At 44.9% G+C, this 17,602-nt stretch overlaps 1 protein-coding gene across 2 annotated transcripts in view; it reads left to right on the forward strand.

The window, feature by feature from the left end:
• Positions 1 to 4,964: 4,964 nt before the first annotated feature.
• Positions 4,965 to 17,602, forward strand: part of akap1b (A kinase (PRKA) anchor protein 1b) — a 46,953-nt gene continuing 34,315 nt past the window's right edge. The window contains exon 1 of one of the 2 annotated variants that reach the window (XM_068008409.1): positions 4,965 to 5,071. The gene's annotated coding sequence lies outside the window, so the exon portion shown is untranslated. Of the gene's footprint in view, positions 5,170 to 17,602 lie in introns of both variants that reach the window. The other variant, XM_068008410.1, reaches the window with a different exon arrangement.

Genomic DNA, 17,602 nt, shown 5'->3' on the forward strand with positions numbered 1-17,602 from the left:
AAAGTAGTATGACAAGCTTCCCCCAATGGCTCAAATGGAAGTGAAAATTAGCCCCCTTTCCCCTCCCTCTCACCAATGTGATACTGACTGGGAAAGTACCAGGCTTGGTCCCTGGTGTATGCAAAGTTCATTGTTCTCAGCACCACAGCAGATGCTTCAATTGGCCTCAGTGCCCGAAACGAGGGAGATGGAAAATTAACCAGGATTTTCGTTCCTGATTGCTGTCCAATGACCCCTACCTGAAAGTGTGCATGGACATCTAGTGATGACCCTTTCCCCTTTATGCTTGAATAACATTCTGACACTCACTAACTCGGCTCACATGAATAATGGCCAGTTAGGCAAGGTACTGGAGGGGAAGCAATAACTCTAGGACTTTGGTAGTCGTCTTGCCTTATTGGTTAATTCAATGATTATTCTGTCTTCCAAACTGTTTCACGTTATCTCTACTACCTCATGGAATCCTGTACTGATATATATTAAGTGTCACACTGCATGAATGTGAAAAAAACAAATCACAGGAATTACAGAAATCTGGAGTGAATTACAAGGATGTAACATAATCCAATGATTATATGATACAAACCGTGACGGTGAAGTTTGAGAAGTCAATGAATGCATCTGAACAGATGTACCAATGATACTCACACATAATGTATAATAGTGAAATCTAGTCCTAGCTGAAGCGACTGGCAGGTCTGTTAAGCCTTCCACGGATTTGAATAAATAAATCAAGTTCCCCTCCCCTGTCATCCTATGGCAGTTATCAGTCAACTCAAATGCAATGTTTGTCAAGCACAATATAGGAATTTGGGTGGTTTCTGCGTGTTATCTGAAATCTAAACTCACACTTTCACTTACTCGAGAAACTTATCTTAGATACTCAATATACTTAACTCCTCTTATGGCTGTTGGCTATGTTGTTCAGCCCAACAGATAGAACTTATCACAACACTTTTATCTATTCTAACTTTAAATAGACAGGTAAACTCACGAAAACAATGCAAATTCAAACTAAAAGCAGCCTTGGGTCACAGATAAGCTATACATCATTCAACAAATATTTCCTTAACGCAACACACTGGACCATAAAACATACCCAGCAACAATGTTGTATTATGTCACTTCTTATGTCATCACTTTGCACTATATTAAATTAATTTGCTAATAGATCAGCTGTGTTTACCTTCATAGTTCAATTTTCTTTGAATCTTGAACCTGCATTTTACTTAAAAACCCAATCTTTGATTGAGATTGTTGAATTTCGGTGCATTTGTCAGTTTACACATTCCTATGATCTGGCCTGCAACAATTTGCACTTCCACATAATGAAATGTCCCAAGGTGCTTCATAGGGCTTGGGGAAAGTGGAAGAGATGCTGGAGCAGGGTGGGGTACAAAGGCGTGGTGAAAGAGGTAAGTTTCAAGGAGGTTTTTGAATGTGATAGAGGAGCAAGGTGGAAGGTTTTACAAAGAGAATTCCAAAGTGCAGCAGCATCAATCTGAAGGCTCAGTGACCGAGGAAAGATCAAGAGTAGGACCAAGGTTCATGGAACTGTACCCCAGTGGGGAGTTGATGCCTTCAGAAGAGGAGGGAGGGACGAAGACTAAACAGCAAAAAAAAATCTACCATGAAAGTAACCAAAACACAGTGGCTGCTTTTGCAATACAACTCAATCAAGGAAATAGAATAAATTACAGGGGAAAACCAAAACAAGTGTCCAAATATCCAAGAGAATACCTGAACAACACCTCAGGGAACACCAGAGGCAGTAAAGTTTTGATGATCTAGACCAGGTACTGGATGGTGCACTCGGATAGCACAGATTCAATTCACCTCCAGGACTTTGGTTTCAATCCAGCTCAGAGTGACAGGATGAAAGATTCCTCCTTGACAGCTGTAACCATCAAAAGCAAAGTGAAATTGCAGCAAATTCCAGGCCCAAATGGATAAAAGTCCATAGCACAACACGACCCATTTAATTTGCACCGGAAATTGGTAATCTTGCACAGGCCATGTAGGAGGCTGATGTGGGCATTGGAAATATCATATCAATTTTATTTGACAAAAAAAATGAAAATCTGGTGAGGGAAGGTGGCTGAATATTGAGAAAGAGAAACTAGGAAGAGTTCAGTGGTCCCATGAGTGAATGTTGGAACTGATAACCGATCAGGCTCCAGGAAAAAAGGCATCAGAAATAGCAACAGCAAGGACAGTGAATCAAGGCTGAGGTAAGTAATGGGATTGTGCAGGACAGAAGTGCGGAACAAAGATCTGGAAATGAAACAAGCCAGAGGCAGAGCTGACAAATGCATCAGTGAAGACTTATCATGTTTGTGTATCTAGATCTTGGACAAAGATGAGACTCAAGCACCGGGACTGAAGTTGTCCCACAATACTAATGACAAGCTGGTCTTCATACAGTTAAAGAGATACAATACATTATAGTCAAAAGTAATCCTGATAATTATTTTGAGGCCACTGGATTATCACAGTGCAGGCTTGAAGATTGGAAAATATATAAAGGGATAATTCATATGATCAGCAGCAGATGGTAATAAATAGCAAGAGTTTCTGAGAAAGCTGCCTAATGAACCCAAGTTGGAAATGAACAATTGAGTCTGTTCCACAGCCAGTGACATTATACTGTATTTACACAGTCCGTAAACCCAATCAGACAGTGCGTGATTGGTACAGCTCATTGGGACCCTGTGAGATAGGTCACAGAATTAACACATAATCCTCCACAGGCCATATCACTGCCGGGCACCATCCCCACTAATTCAAATCTCACTGCTTTCTCCTTCCCACTTCTCTTGAAGGCATTGACATTTACAGCAGTGACAACTCCACCGGTGCCTGTCACCCTCTGGTAACTTGTCCAAGTGGCCACTGTCCTGTGATACCTCCCCTTGCAAAATAGCCTGTTAACGCTCAAGGTGTTGATAGGCTATTTGACCATGTGAGGTATCACAATTGAGCGTGATCCCGTCCTTTTCTGCACATTTTCCAGCAGGAATCACTGTCGATGAAATCAACTAATGCAGCACAGAACAGCGATTGTCAATGATTTTTTTAAAAATCACTAACATATTATCTATAATTTTATAATTTATTAAAATCGCTATGTATGGCATGTCATTCTTTATTTGTGCAGCACCATTCTGTGCCACGTAGTCATGCAAATACCACTGCACACTTCTAACACTAGATGGAGCCTAATGTTCCACATATCAATGCTGCAACATTAACAACTTCCACTGAAATGGCACCTTGAATGTAGAAAACAGTCAAAAGAACTACACAGAGGCTTAATTTAAAAATGGATGCCAAACCAAAGAAAGAGGATATTAGAGCAATCAGAAGCTTGGTCAAAGCGGTGGATTTTAAAGAAGGTCAAAGGAGGAGAGGTGGAGGGGTTTGGGGAAGAAATTCCAGAACGTGGGGCCTAAGCAGCTGAAGACATGGCTGCCAATGATGATGCAGTCAGAGGAGCAAATGCACAACAGGCCCAAATTAGAGAAACAGAGAGTCCGGGGGGTGTAGGCTGGAGGGATTACAGAGATATGGAAGGGCGAGGCCATGAACACAAGGTTGAGAATTTTAAATTTGAGGTGTTGGAGGATCGGATGTCAGTGTAGGTCAGGGAGGACAGGGGAATGGGCGAGCAGGACTTACTACGGGACAGGATACGGGCAGCAGAGTTTTGGATGAGCTGAATTTTATGGAGGATGAAAGATGGGAGGCCGCCCAGGGGATCATTGGAATAGTTGAGGCTGGAGGTGACAAACTGATTGAAAAGACAAGTTTAAGGACTTACGGCATAACTATAACTATACCTCAACTCAAGGAAAATTGCTTTGACCTGATTTTCCATGAGGAAAGCTGAGGGAGATGCACTACTTTTGTAATTAAATATTTTTGAAGCAGGATGGAGGCAGTTATTTTAAAGGGGCAGTGTCTCCATGCCCAGGATGAGATGTGTACATCCTTTTGAATGTAGTGATACTTTTGTGACGAATTATGTTTTCAGTGCCATATGTGTTACATGCCAGTGGTTGTCAAACTCTCATTCTTAAGTCCAGCAGGAGAAAACACAGAGAACATAAGAAATAGGAGCAGGAGTAGGCCAATCGGCCCCTCGAGCCTGCTCCGCCATTCAATAAGATCATGGCTGATCTGATCCTAACCTCAAATCTAAAGAACACAAGTCAGAGCAGGACCCAGCCACTCAGCCCCAGGGCCCGCTCCGCCACCCACAGGGCCTTGACCGAGAGAAACTGAAACGGTGTCAGTTGACATAGAAAACTGAATGGGAAATGTTGACAGAAAATGTAACCAAAATTGTGACAATTGGAAGTCAGGTATACCCTACACATAATTTTTAATATGTTGGAACTCTCTTCCGCAAATGGCAATTGATACTAGCTCAATTGCTAAATTTAAATCTTTTTGGCAACCAAAAGTATTAAGGGATATGGGCCAAAGGCAGGTATATGGAGTTAGATCACAGATCAGCCATGATCTTATCAAATGGCGGAACGGGCTCGTGGGGCTGAATGGCCTACTCCTGTTCCTATGTTGATTTTATGAACATAGTAACATGACAGACAGGAAAAGACCCTCTGATCCATTCCAACCTGTCCCTCATTTGTGATACCTTCAATGAAGAAGTTGCCCCTTTAAGACTTCATTTAACACTGATTGGTGATTCTCTGGACGTGGGTTCGGACCCACTCCGTCCAATTAATGTCGGATTTACCGCCCCAAATTGAAGGCCAGCGACCCAACAGCCGCCCTTAATGAGCGAATGGACACGACCACCTGGTGCAGCCAGGTGAGTGTCTCGCGAGAGCGCGGTCAGTGTATCCAATCGGCGGGCGGGTTCTCGCGAGAGCGCGGTCGGCGGGGGGGGGCGGGGGTGTATCAGTTTTGCGGGTGAGTTCTCGCGAGATGTTGAGAAGTATCTGTTTTCAGTCGGAGGCGGAGAACACGTGGGGGCGGCCCAGCGAGCGGAGCGGAGCCGCGGCCCGGACCTGGGGACCGACTGCCCGCAGCCCAGAGCGGCCGAGTGAGTACCGAGCCTCCGGGCTCCCGACTCCCCGCCAGCGGAGCGCTGCAGCTCACCCTCTCCCTCCCTGAAGCCGGTTCTCCTTCACTCCTCACCGGGTGAGTGGCTACGCGATGACCCGGTTGCGGCCTACCACCCGGTGTTGTGTGAGGGGGGCTTTTTTATTTATTTATTTATTTGTCCTGCCCGCTGTCGTCTCGCCGCTTGAAGCCGGGGGCTCTTGCCGCGAGTGGCGGCGGGGCTGTTGGTGCATTTTTGCCGGGATGACCCTAAGCATCTCAGCCCAAGGTCGGGCTGGAACGTGCGGAGCCGCTGGGCCCGGGAGCGGGGGGCGGGGGGCGAGCCCCCCGGGTACAGGCAGAGGGACAAGGCCGTTCACTTCGGTTAGGGCTTCCCCGGGAGGGAGAGTTGGGCGGCCCCGCTGCGGGTGTCTCTCTTTCCCCCCCCCCCCCCTCCGCCTGGGAACGCCGAGGGAGTGGAGGTCACTGGGCGGCCCCTGGTCACCTTCACCTGGGGGTGGGGGCCCGACCGGCTCTTCCCTCTAACCGTCACCTTAAAAAAAACCACACACACACACACACACTGCCGGCGGCTGGTGCCCGGCTCGGATCAGCTGTCAAAAGCGGCCTCGGTGCGGCAGTCGGAGCTGCGGCGGAGGGAGGCTGAGCTTAATCCTAATAGTGACTGCGGGGGGAAATAGAGAGACAGTCCCTTCAAAATAAAAAGGAGCTTCCAGTTATTGAAGGGAGAGCGGGCAACTCATCGACTTTTGAGCTGTGGCTTTTTTTAAAAAAAAACTTTGCAGCATTTGGTTAATTGAAATGTCGACAAGAGTTGGCTTCAGTTCAGAGGGGGTGTGAGGTGCTCTCAATTATAACACTGGGAAAATACAACCTCTTTCTCTTTCCCCCCCCCCCCCAGTGTTGGTGCAGGGCAAATCACAGAAATACTCCACAGTTGTCCCCCACGTGTATCAAAGATTTGTCTGTGTGTTGGGTTTCACTTATGTGGGACTCGAACTCCACGTTCAAGCCAGAAGCTGTTGTCCCTCTTATGGTGATAGGGCCATGCTATTTTTTAATTTGGCACAGAACGCGCCAGTCATGCTGCCACTGCCCTTTGTGTCAGCAGGAAACTTGGAGATCTGCGCTATTGTAATTAGAGATTGTTCAAACTGTTTCTTCTTATTTCGAGTTTTCTATTCAACCTTTTTTTTAATGCAAAAATGGCATCTAATTACCAGGAGTATACTGTGTTGGTGGTTCAGTTACCTGGGAGTAGTGTAGCCCTTTTGAAAATCACTTTAAACACTGTAGCCAAACAGGGAGCTGTAAAATGCCAGTCTGAACCTGGTTGCTCAACTGCCCTTAACGGATGCTCTTTAAAGCTTTGTAACATTTAAAGTTTAAAGTTACAAGTGGGAACTTCCAAGATAGCACTCACCACTCTGGCCTCCATGTTTAGATTCATAGTATCCCATTAGACGATTGGATTTTTGAACCTCTAATTGGGAATACTGATATAAACTGTCCAATCTGATTGAAGTGTGCCACATTGAAGTAACAAACGGGAAATTCCTTCAAAAGATCTTTCTTGCCTGTGCTCAGTGTTAGAAATCACTGATGTAGTGATTGTACTGACTGCTACATCTTAAAACTGGCTACAGTCTCTTAATATCTTTTTTCTTCTTCCTTATCAGTTTGGTGTTGCCAGTGCCCCTCCCAAAATAAGTTGGCCATGATTCTGTGCAAACTTGGTTTGTGCCAGACTCGGGTTAGCTGCTACATTTCAGCGTTCCTGACCTTAGATTGGCACAGAGCCAGTGGAACTATGGGTGTTTGACCATTGATGCCTCGGTGTACGTTGAGAGCTGGGGCTGTAGGCCCAGCATTTGTTTGTAACCATGTTAATCATACTGATGGGGTGGAGAATGAGGGTGAGTGAGAAAGAGGGAAGAATAAGCATGACTAGCTTTCCCTTCAGGTGTTAACTTTTTGGTGGTGGGCGTGGTTGATTGAGACTTTGCAAGATTTAAGCAGATGTAGAATTTTGCCTTTTTTAATAAAAAAGCACCAGTCATTGAGCCCAAATTTGAGTGAAATTGTAACTTAAAAGGAATCTATTTGCATGCAATTGTGTTTCCATCCGTTTATTTTATTTCTACATGTTGGAAGCCTGGTTTGGGGATGTTATCACGGACCTTTGGGCTTTGAGCCAATGTGGAAGTGTTTAATCTGTTTTTTTAGTGGTGATGAGGAGCTGAACAATCTCCACCCCAATTTCTGCTACTGTTACCAAGGGGTGTTTTGGGGGTTTACTGGGCAGCTGTGGATTACACACTGGCCTTTCAGCTGGGTTCAAATTCAAAAATAACTTTCATTCCATACAGTGCCTTCACTGAAAGGTATAAGGGAGAAGTCTTGTTGCTGAGCCTGAGGTGGAGATATTTGGGGTGGTCGGAAGCACTTTGTTTAAAAAGAACCTGGAAAACAGAAGTTTGAAAGGTTGTGGCAGTGTGAGAAAACAGCATTCAAAGAGCTGGGCCCATACAAAGGGATGGAATAGTGCCAGGGAACAAACCATTTACCACATCAACTGTGGGGGACAGGAAGGGGAGGTGCATCATCAGTTTAGTGGGCATGGGGTTGAGGGAGGTGGGTCTCATGGACTAGATGGGCTTGGAGGGTGACAAACGAGAGACGTGGGGGCTGGCTGAAGGTTTAGTGAGGAAGGGAGAGCAGCAACACTGTCTCTGTTTTGGTGACAGGTTCAAGAGTCCCTCGTGCTTGTTGGAGGTGAAGCTGGAGGTGTTTAAGGACACAGTTGGTGGCGGGGGGCAAGAAGCTGGGGGGTTATCTCCTCTCGAGGATGATCATGATGATGATGATAGAGTAGTGGGGAGTGAGACCTGGTAAAGTACAGCCTAGACTGATGGGACGAATGCTGTGTTGGCTGTAAGAGTCCTGTGTGAAATGAGTTTGGGCACCTTTTGATTATAGACAAACATCCACTACCTAGTGTACAAGGGTTTACAGTGCAAAACTGTTCCTGATTGCACTGGCTGGAACTCAGAGGACACAGGGTGGTTGGAGGTGAGATAAGGTCACCCTGCTGCAGTTGGGACTGACGCATATTTGGATTGGGGGGAGACTTGTGCTGCATTTGGCTGTGCTTGATGTGAACACTGGGTGCCTGAAATGGTAAGTGCTCTTCCCCTGCACTAAATCTCACATTGAGTACAAAAAACATATTTAACACACTACCTTCTTTCCTAAAGCTTCAGTTTCCCAAATTCTGATGCAATTAAATGTAAATGTGTGCTTTTGAAGAAGTTGACCTTTCATGTCTAGGTCATGTTTGCTAAAAGTGCCATGATTAGTATCACGTCTGCAGTCAGTGCCTTGCTGTGTATGCACATGTGATAATGATGGAATTTGGATGCCATTACTGTAACTGGCCTCGGCTGCTCCAGGTGCCTTGCACCTGCTCAAATGCCCAGACAGCAAGGCCTTTTGAAGCTTTTTAGGTTGTTACAGGATTGCTGGTGGCCGATCGGAATGTTCAGCATTGTCGAAGCATGTACTTTGTGTTGTAGTATTTTGGTTTTTTAAAAATCCTTGCAAACCCCCTCCCACCATGATTACCTGCTTTAGTGGCTCGGAACTTGTGAAGTAAATGCTGGAGGCAGCATCTGGGACAGGTCAAAACCACCTTCAAAGATGGCCCAAAAAAAAGACCCACGGCTGGACCTCCAAGGGATGTAGGACCTCCATCTCAACCAGTGCATTCCCATTGAGAACAGAAGAAGTTGCTACTTTGCAACTTTAAAGCGCTTGTGCAAGCGGATCGTGCTGCTGTGGAAAAGGGCAGTTCCTCCGACCGGGAAGGTCAGTATCGGGCAGCACTTCTGATATAAATTTAATGCAATGCAATTTATTGGTGACCATTTTGATTGGAAGCCATTCTGCAGTGTCGTGAAGCTTCTGGGGCTAGGGGTCAATGAAAAAATTTCAAAACTGAGTTTGATAGGTTTTTGTTAGGCAAGTGTATTAAGGGTTATGGAACCAAGGCGGAAAGATGGAGTTAAGATACCGATCAGCCTTGATCTAAATGGCAGAACAACCTCGAGGGACTGAATGGCCTCCACCTGTTCCTACGGTGGCATTGTGCAAACAGCTGCACGTGATGCACATGTGCAGTTCACAAGTAATCCAAGCTCGATCTGTGGACCTTCAATGATGGAAGATGATCTTTCCAAGTCAGCCGGTCTGCACAAGGTGGGAGGGGAGGAAGTGTTTGGTTGGAAAGGGTCGAGTCGTTCAGCCGCCGAATCAGAGCGTACACCACATCCATGGCCGTGACCGTCTTGCGCTTGGCGTGTTCAGTGTAAGTGACCGCGTCCCTGATCACATTCTCCAAGAAAACCTTCAGTACCCCACGGGTTTCCTCGTAGATCAGACCCGAGATCCACTTGACACCGCCACGGCGAGCCAGGCGGCGGATGGCTGGTTTGGTGATACCCTGGATGTTATCACGAAGCACTTTTCGGTGCCGCTTGGCGCCACCTTTGCCCAGTCCTTTGCCTCCTTTACCTCTGCCAGACATGATAATTCTTCAAGTAGTCGGACTCCATCTGCCTGTGGCCAGAACAAAATGTTGGTGCCAACACGCAGCACTTCTATGACCTGTTTGGTGGGGGCAGCAGTTTGGTGGGGGTAGCATGATACCATTTGAGGTGGGTCACTACTCGAGACAACATTACGACTTATGGCAGCAGCACTTGGAGTATAAAAGATTGGCAGACTTCTGTGGAAGGGAAAATTAATTCTTGAAGTGGAATTCTTTTTACAATCACGGTTGAAGTGATGTCCCTTCAGAATGATTTAGTTTTCCTCAGATGTGCAAATGTCTTACTGCCTCAAGTTGCCTGTACTTAAAATGACTTGTGGGCAGCTATTTACATTCAATGTGAAAGTGTCAAAAGCACTTTGTTAAAAAGAATCTGGAAAGCAGAACAGTTTGAAAGGTTAGGCAGTGTGAGAAAACAGTGTTCAAAGAGCTGGCTCCATACAAAGCAGGAGCTGCTTTCTGGAATTGTAAATTGAAAGTGTTGCTTTCACATTGAAATGAGTCGTTGGTACAGGTGGGAAGGTCCTATTTCTATACGGGTGTGAAATGGCTTTGCCACTCCTTGTGTGTTTGATCATCTATTTTCTTGGAAGCTGTTTCAGATTGCACTCTGCTTCCTGTGGTGCCAACTTTGTCGATATCATTGGGTGGACTTTGCGACACGACAACAGCCCGGCACGTTGGGTTGCAAGTCTAGTCTGCGAGCAGTTTCATTCAGCTGTTTGCACCTTGTTAATGCAGGGTTACCTTAGTGATGAGATTCTAATGTGCAGCTGATAACAATTAGGAGCAGTTGATAAGTGGAGATTTCCTGTTTTTTAAAAACTATATTGGTTACCTTTTTTTTGGCTTTACTGTCCACTGCAAATAGCGGGCAAATCGTGTTAACACCAACTCACTGGCTGTAATGTAAAACTCTCTATTAATGAGCCGAGACCTCAACCCATCGAGGCTACTATTGGGTCAACACACTTGCCAAGTGATACTAATAACCCTTTGTCTCCAATAGTTGGCAATAAAATGCCCTTCTGAGGTGGGTTTTGCTATATCCAAAGACAAGTTTTAACATCTTTATATTGCAGTGCTCCAAAGAGGGCTTGGTAGGGTTGGTCGTCAGCTCCCAGTGTTCTGATGCTGTTCAGCTGATCCATAGGATGCTGAACCTTCATCCCTCCACTCCACGGTGATGGTTTGCTGCTCCATTGTGCTGTGCTACCTAGAGATAAGATGGTATTGAGGCATACACCAGTTCTTGTAGTTCCAGTATAGATGTGCTTGCATACTCTTCCCTCAAATAAACTTGTGACCAAGTTAATATAAATTGCACAGATCTGACTGTCTTTTTGGTGGGGGAGAATTTTGGAGCAGTTAATGCCCTAAATTGTCTCTAGGCATCAAATCAGAATGTATTAAGTACAATGTATTTTGAATTAAATATAATGTAGCTTGATGTTGGGTAGGTTGTGGTTGTAAAGATGATGAGACTCTAAAATCTATCTGGATGGTCCTAAACCTACATTTTTTTTAACGTGTACTTATTTTTCAGAGATGTTTGTCTCAGGTGATCAGGTTGCAGAGGTGGTTATTTTGGGTGCTGTTCCTGTTAAGCAATAGAAGCATGTGAGAATATCTTGCATTGGGGAGGGTGTGTTTTCCCTGTGCACTGGAGCTCCTGTTGATAATTGGAGCAGGTGCTGAGGTGAGCTACAATAGTGACGTGCACTGTAATTTTGCTCTCTCCGATCTCTTGGACGCCTCCGACCATTGTCAGCCATGTCTTCAGCCGCCTAGGCCTCATTCTCTGGAATTCCCTCCCTCGACCTCTCTGCCTCCTGTTTTAAGACCCTCTTCAAAACCCAGCTCATAGACCAAGCTTTTCTTCACCCCTTCTAATATCTCCTTTGTTGGATTGGTGTTCATTTATTTTTGTCCATCGCACCCAGGCCGTGTCCAGTCCTGTGCCACTCTATATCCCCGCCCGCACTTAATAGCCAAGGTAACCGAATAGTGACCAGGAGCAGGGCCTCTGGCTGTGCCAGGCCTGACAGGATGCATCCTAGGGAGGTGAGGCCCTAGAAATTATATTTTAAAATATATCTGAATAAAATTACCATCTATCCAGGTAAAGTGGAAATAATTAGAAGTAGCAACGTGGATTTCAGAAGGAACGATTGTGCTTGACAAACCTCATAGAATTCTTTGAGGAGGTAACAGACATGGTAGATGGGGGAAATGCAGTGGATGTCGTGTACATGGACTTTAGGAGAAGCTTTGACGAGGCACCACATAGGCGATTTACTAGAGAAGATTAAGGGCTATGGAATTAAGGGGAGGATAGCAAACTGTTTTCTCCCTTGTAACCAATTTTTAAAATCCAGAGTAGTGTATTTAGTTGGCAGTGGGTAGCGGTGTCCTGCAGCTTTCAATTCTAGGGCAACTTCTGTTCAGTGATCTGGATATAGGCCTAGAGGGAGTGATATCTCAATTTGTAGATGATGCCAAAATGGGAGGTGTAGTTAATTTTTCAGGAGACCAAAGGAAACTGCAAAGGGCTATTGATATCATGGGGTAATGGACTAAAAAGTGGTGAATGGAATTCAATGGCAGTAAGTCTGAGCAGATGCATTTTGGTTTCAATAAAGCAGCTTGGAAGTGGGCTCGTTGCGGTGGAAGAGCAGAGAGATTTTGGGAGCACAGAATCCCCAGGACGTTAAAGACGACACCTTGCATTGAGTATCAAACTTGGGGTTCAGGCCTTTGGTTGTCTTGTTCTCGATTGTCGATATGCTACCCATCTAATACCTGTGTTAGCAATGCAGCAGGGTGTTCAAATAAAAAACCCTTTGTTTTGAAAGAAACTGGTAAATATTAAATGTATAGAGCAAGCACACTGCCATCTGATTAATCAGGGCAGCTGTTGGGATGGTAGAATTGCCGCCTTGGCTCGATAAAGGAAAATTGGACAGGTTTCCTGCTGTTGATGGTGGTCCATCTGGAAAGTGCATGTGATTGTGGGTAAGGACAGGAATGACCTTAATCATCAGGGGAAGGCGGGGGGGGGGGGTGGTGGAATAGAATCCTTTCAATCGTGGCTCGGAGTTTTATGGTGTGGCTGTTGCCATCAAATCTACTGTAGCTTTTCATATCTAAATTACTGGCTTCCTCACTGGTGCTGACAGGAAAAATAGATTGCGGTCGAGATTTTGAACACCGACTGATGCATTGCTGTCTTCTGCATCTGAAACAGATAACTTCTACCTTGTCACTTAATTATTGATGTCCAAACTCTCGGGAGTCTGATCAATTTCAGTTGTCGCATGCCCTCCAACAGCTGTATTTCCTGCTGCAGGGAGAACATGTGGAATCCAGCTTTGTTGTAAGCCTTGTTTCATGATTCATTTCCTCCCACCTTGATTGCAGTTTTTCTTCATGGGAGTGGCCTCTGGGGATCTGCATGGCTTTCCTTGCTGGCTTTTACTAGTTTCCTGTAGTACAGTACTTACTGTCTGACAAGTTTCCAATCTACGCCCTTGAAGCACAGGCTCGTTGGCCCTACTTGTATTTGCTGGGTTTGTATTTTAATTTCAGGGGTCTGGAGGTTTAGAAAAGGCCATTCTCTTGCCTCATTGATGGATCAGTCTTGAATCCAAGCCCTTTGGTTAACATCAACAAACTGAGGGATCAAAATTAATGGAAATGTGGATTTAAACTTTATACAAAGCTGTAACCCTCCATAATACAATGCTGTGCAATCCACACAGACCAAAGCTTTGGACAAGCCCCATGTAGGTTATTGTATTGCCACTCTGAATCACTCCCTGTCCTCGCTTCCCATCTGACTCTCCACAACTAGCAAGATTTAAGGTTTCTTTCTCCCTCTCGTTAATCAGTGGTTAAGAGAACACACAAGCAAAAGACTTGCTCCCTGGTCATGGCTCTCTCACCACTTCACTAGCAGTAACTGACCATGACTTCCATCCCCTTCCCCAATTTCTCCTGAGGATAAAGGGCTGAACGTGCTCCCCTCCCCAACCCCCCGCCCCCCAACCCAACCTTGCGGTACAGCAGGGATCAATAATTTTCAGTTATGATCAAGCCTAATCCTGTCCTTGCCCAATGAGATCATTGGCCTGCAATCAGTCGCAGGGAAACCTGTCCCATTTTCCCCATCTCCCACAAGCCATTTGTAACTGCTGCCCAAGCTCAGCAGACCGAGGATTGTGGATTCAACAAAGCATAATTGTGGTCAAAATAGGTTTTCATAGTAGGTCCACTGAAACTGGAATAAGTTCCAGCAGAGCAACTATAGAATCTATCTTTCCTGACTTCAGTTCAGTGTTTTGAGCTGTGTATAGGTGGTTGCTTGTTAAGTCACTTTAAATTACTCCCACACGTGACACAATGTCAGTGTGTTGGCACAACATGAACCATATCATTCTTCCCCCACCGCACCTATAACATGAACATGCTGGTACTAATATGCTACATGCGGTCTCTCTGCTTGCCTTTCTTTCTTTCAGCAGTCATGCTCATCTGGGGTTTTTGAACTGAACCTGATCTCATCTTTGGGTTTGCTGATCTCGTGTGCGCTTCCCGCTCCCGGGAAGTTTTATGCCAAACGGAAGGTGGTTTTATACGAGTACAAGTTGCAGTGGCCACAAAGGGATGGACAACAGCAACCCTTTAACTTAAAACTAGTAAGTTTGTGCTGAATCTGGGGCCAATGGTCTCGACCACTGGCTCCAAGTTGGGAGTTCTTTGCTCACTTGATGCTTTGCTGGATTAAATGTCCTATAGTACGGGACTGAGATGTACAGACCAGAAAGGTCTTGGGTTTGATCCCTGTGCTGTTAGCTGGTCTGAGTGGTGGGGAGAGTTACTGAAAATGACAACACCTCTGGACCAGGCGAAGTAGTAGGTTTGGTTTCCAGCTGCTTTCCAGTGAGTTTGGATTCAGCTTTCCTCCTGGCCATGCACTCGGAACTTGTCTAGGCTTGGGTTATAGAAAACCCACTTAAGCAAGCATGTCACATTAATTTTTCTCTTCAGAGAGAGGGGAGGCAACTGAGTGAAGATGTTTCTTGGTTAACTAGACTTTTCTTGACTGTCTGAGAACACATAAACTTTTCTTGAAAAAAAAGTGTCCGGTCAGTTCCTGACATAATTGGAAACTTTGTGGGGGGTGGGGAGGTGCACTGGTTGGTCTGAAGAAGGTGTATCTGCATATATTAAATCTGTACTCTTAATTGTTTTCCTTCTGCCACCTGTTCACTGTCATGCACAGGTGTGCACAGATAATCTTCTGAATTAGCAAAAAAAAATACAGAAATCTTTCAACGGTGCGTGTTGGGGGAGAGGAAGGAAGATGTGGATTAAAATAAGCCTTCGGTTAGTCTATTTCTAAAGATAGTTATTAGATTTTTAGTTTTAAGATTTGTGTGGTCCCTCTTAATGACCTGTAAAGCCTCAACCATTAGCCTTTTCCGAGCAAGCCAGCTGGTCTTGGAACTGTCGAGCTTCCACTGGCTTTTAAGTATACCAGTGGAAGTCTAAGTGGTTTTATAAATCTGGCAAACTACTTGCTGGACTTTCACAGGAGGTACAGAAGCTCTTTAATAGAATGTGAGACCCTGCCCTTTTTTGGAACTCATCCCTACTGGACTTGTTTCAACATTGAGCCTTGAAGTTTCCTTGTTCTAAGGGGTGTGTGTGTGTGTGTTGGGGGCGGGTGGGAAAGAGAGAGAGGGGGGGATGGGAGGCCAGTGAGGAGCAAGGCAAAGGATTATTATGCCACTGTTGTGTGAACATCACTGCCAGACGTTTAGGACTTTCACACGTTATGATAGTCTGCCACACTTTCACAGCCTGTCGGTGCTTTTACTCGATTTTGTTTTTGAAGTCAGCGTTCTTGAGGTTGAGCCTCAAGGACTTTCAGTAGGTCTGATCTGAGAGAACGTTTAATTTTTACAATCATTAACTGAAATTAAGGAGCTTGAACTTGATTTACATAGATTTGTGAAGTTTTATATTTTATTCAGCCTTTTCAGGAATGTTTGATCTTTGTCGAATAGAATTTTATAGTGCAGAAAGAGACCATTTGGCTCATTGTTCCTTTGCCAGCCCTCAGCTATTCCCATAGTCCCAACTCCTTTTTAAAATAAAATGTTTTCTTGCAGATATTCATCCCTAACCTTAGTTATGGTCTCTAATTGCCAACTTAGTGGCAAATGGAAATGTTTTTTTCCCTAGTTACCTTGGCAAAATCCTAAATAATTTTGAATACCTTTTCTATCTACACTGTAATTGGGAATTTATGTTGCATTGTGTTGTGGGTATCAGTTCTTCAGTTGCTTTCTGGTAATTGCCTCTCTGAAATGTTCATTTAATTGAAATACTCTTAAAATGTAAGTGTGCCGTTCTGTTCCCCCCCCCTCGGCTCTCTCTTCAGTCTTGATGTGGAGATGCCGGTGATGGACTGGGGTGGACAAATGTAAGGAATCTTACAACACCAGGTTATAGACTATAACCTGGTGTTGTAAGATTCCTTACATTTCTTCAGTCTTGTGCGTGGACTAAAATCTGTGCTCTCAACTTGTGGCTCGGTTGATAACCACACTACCTGGCATGGTACTGAGCCATGCAGATCAAGAATATCCACTAAGATTTCTGGTCAGTTGAGATGATGAGGGTTCTGTGATCGGTGACCATATCCCTGGACGAGGGAGGGGAAAAATCAGTAAGAGTTCCTCCCTCAACACTATCCAGTAACTTGTACTGAAGTGTGTAGATATTAGGGCTAGGGCAGTATTGGATGACATGTTAGAAAAACAAATGGGGAAAGAGTCCATGCAGTTCAATATGGAAACCTGTGAAACAATGTTTGCACTAAACATTACTTGAAATATGTACATCCAGGCCAGAGGCTTACAGAAAAGAGCCTTCTCAAGGGCAATTAGGGATGGGCAATAAATGCTGGCCTCGCCAGCGACACCCACATCCCATGAATGAGTTTTTAAAAAATCAACTGTTGCAATCTTTGGGGGCTTGTCAGCTCCATTTTTAAGCAAAAAAAAAACTTGATAAAATGCCTCAAAGAAACCAGAATGATTCTATACTACGCATTAGAGCTGAGCCTTGTGAAAGCTGAGTGTTTTGCATTGCAGCACTGGTGCCGACTCAGATCTCTGTCTGCGGTGTGGAACCTTGTCCAGCATGAGGCAGTTTTCTCTCCAGGTCCTCCTTCCTCGTTGGGTAATTTCAGTTTGAAATCCAAGCCATTGTCCAGAGGTTTTGGTCTTCAGCAGAGAGAGGATGCAAAATGATGCAACAATCTGGTTCTAAAACAGGTGCAGAATGCCTAAAATCAAAGATCCACTAAAACTTACCCCTCAAAGCCAGTTGCAGTCAGTGTGCAAATTTTAACTTGTTGAAGGCCCAAAGTGGCTGGCATTGAGATGCTTTTCATCCAGCGCATTTTTGTTTGAGTGCACATATAATCATTGGGGCTGGTGGTGCTTGGGTCTACCTGTTTATAAAGGGAGATTTCATATGAAGATTGATTTTTGCCAGAGTTATGATTTGGATGATAAACCACTCAAGTTTTAGTCAACTGGTGAATCTGTAATTGTTGGAGCAGGTTCCATATTGGAATTTATATCCTCCTCTCTTGACCCCCAAGATATGGCGTTGCTCCCTGTGGTCTAGCTGCTGCCTTGAGTATTGTCTGAGTGATGCATCATTTTCCACACAGCAGCCATCCTTGTGGCCCTGCTGAGGTCAGCTCAGCGGCAGGTTTTGGGCTGTGCCAATCAGGAATTGATTGAGAATGACCCAACTCATTTCACTTAAGACAGTTGGCACAGTAGAGAGGTGACCATCCCATCAAATTGGGCTGTATTTGAG

This window comes from Heptranchias perlo, chromosome 28 (assembly GCF_035084215.1).
Source record: "Heptranchias perlo isolate sHepPer1 chromosome 28, sHepPer1.hap1, whole genome shotgun sequence".
Taxonomy (NCBI): Eukaryota; Metazoa; Chordata; class Chondrichthyes; order Hexanchiformes; family Hexanchidae; genus Heptranchias; species Heptranchias perlo.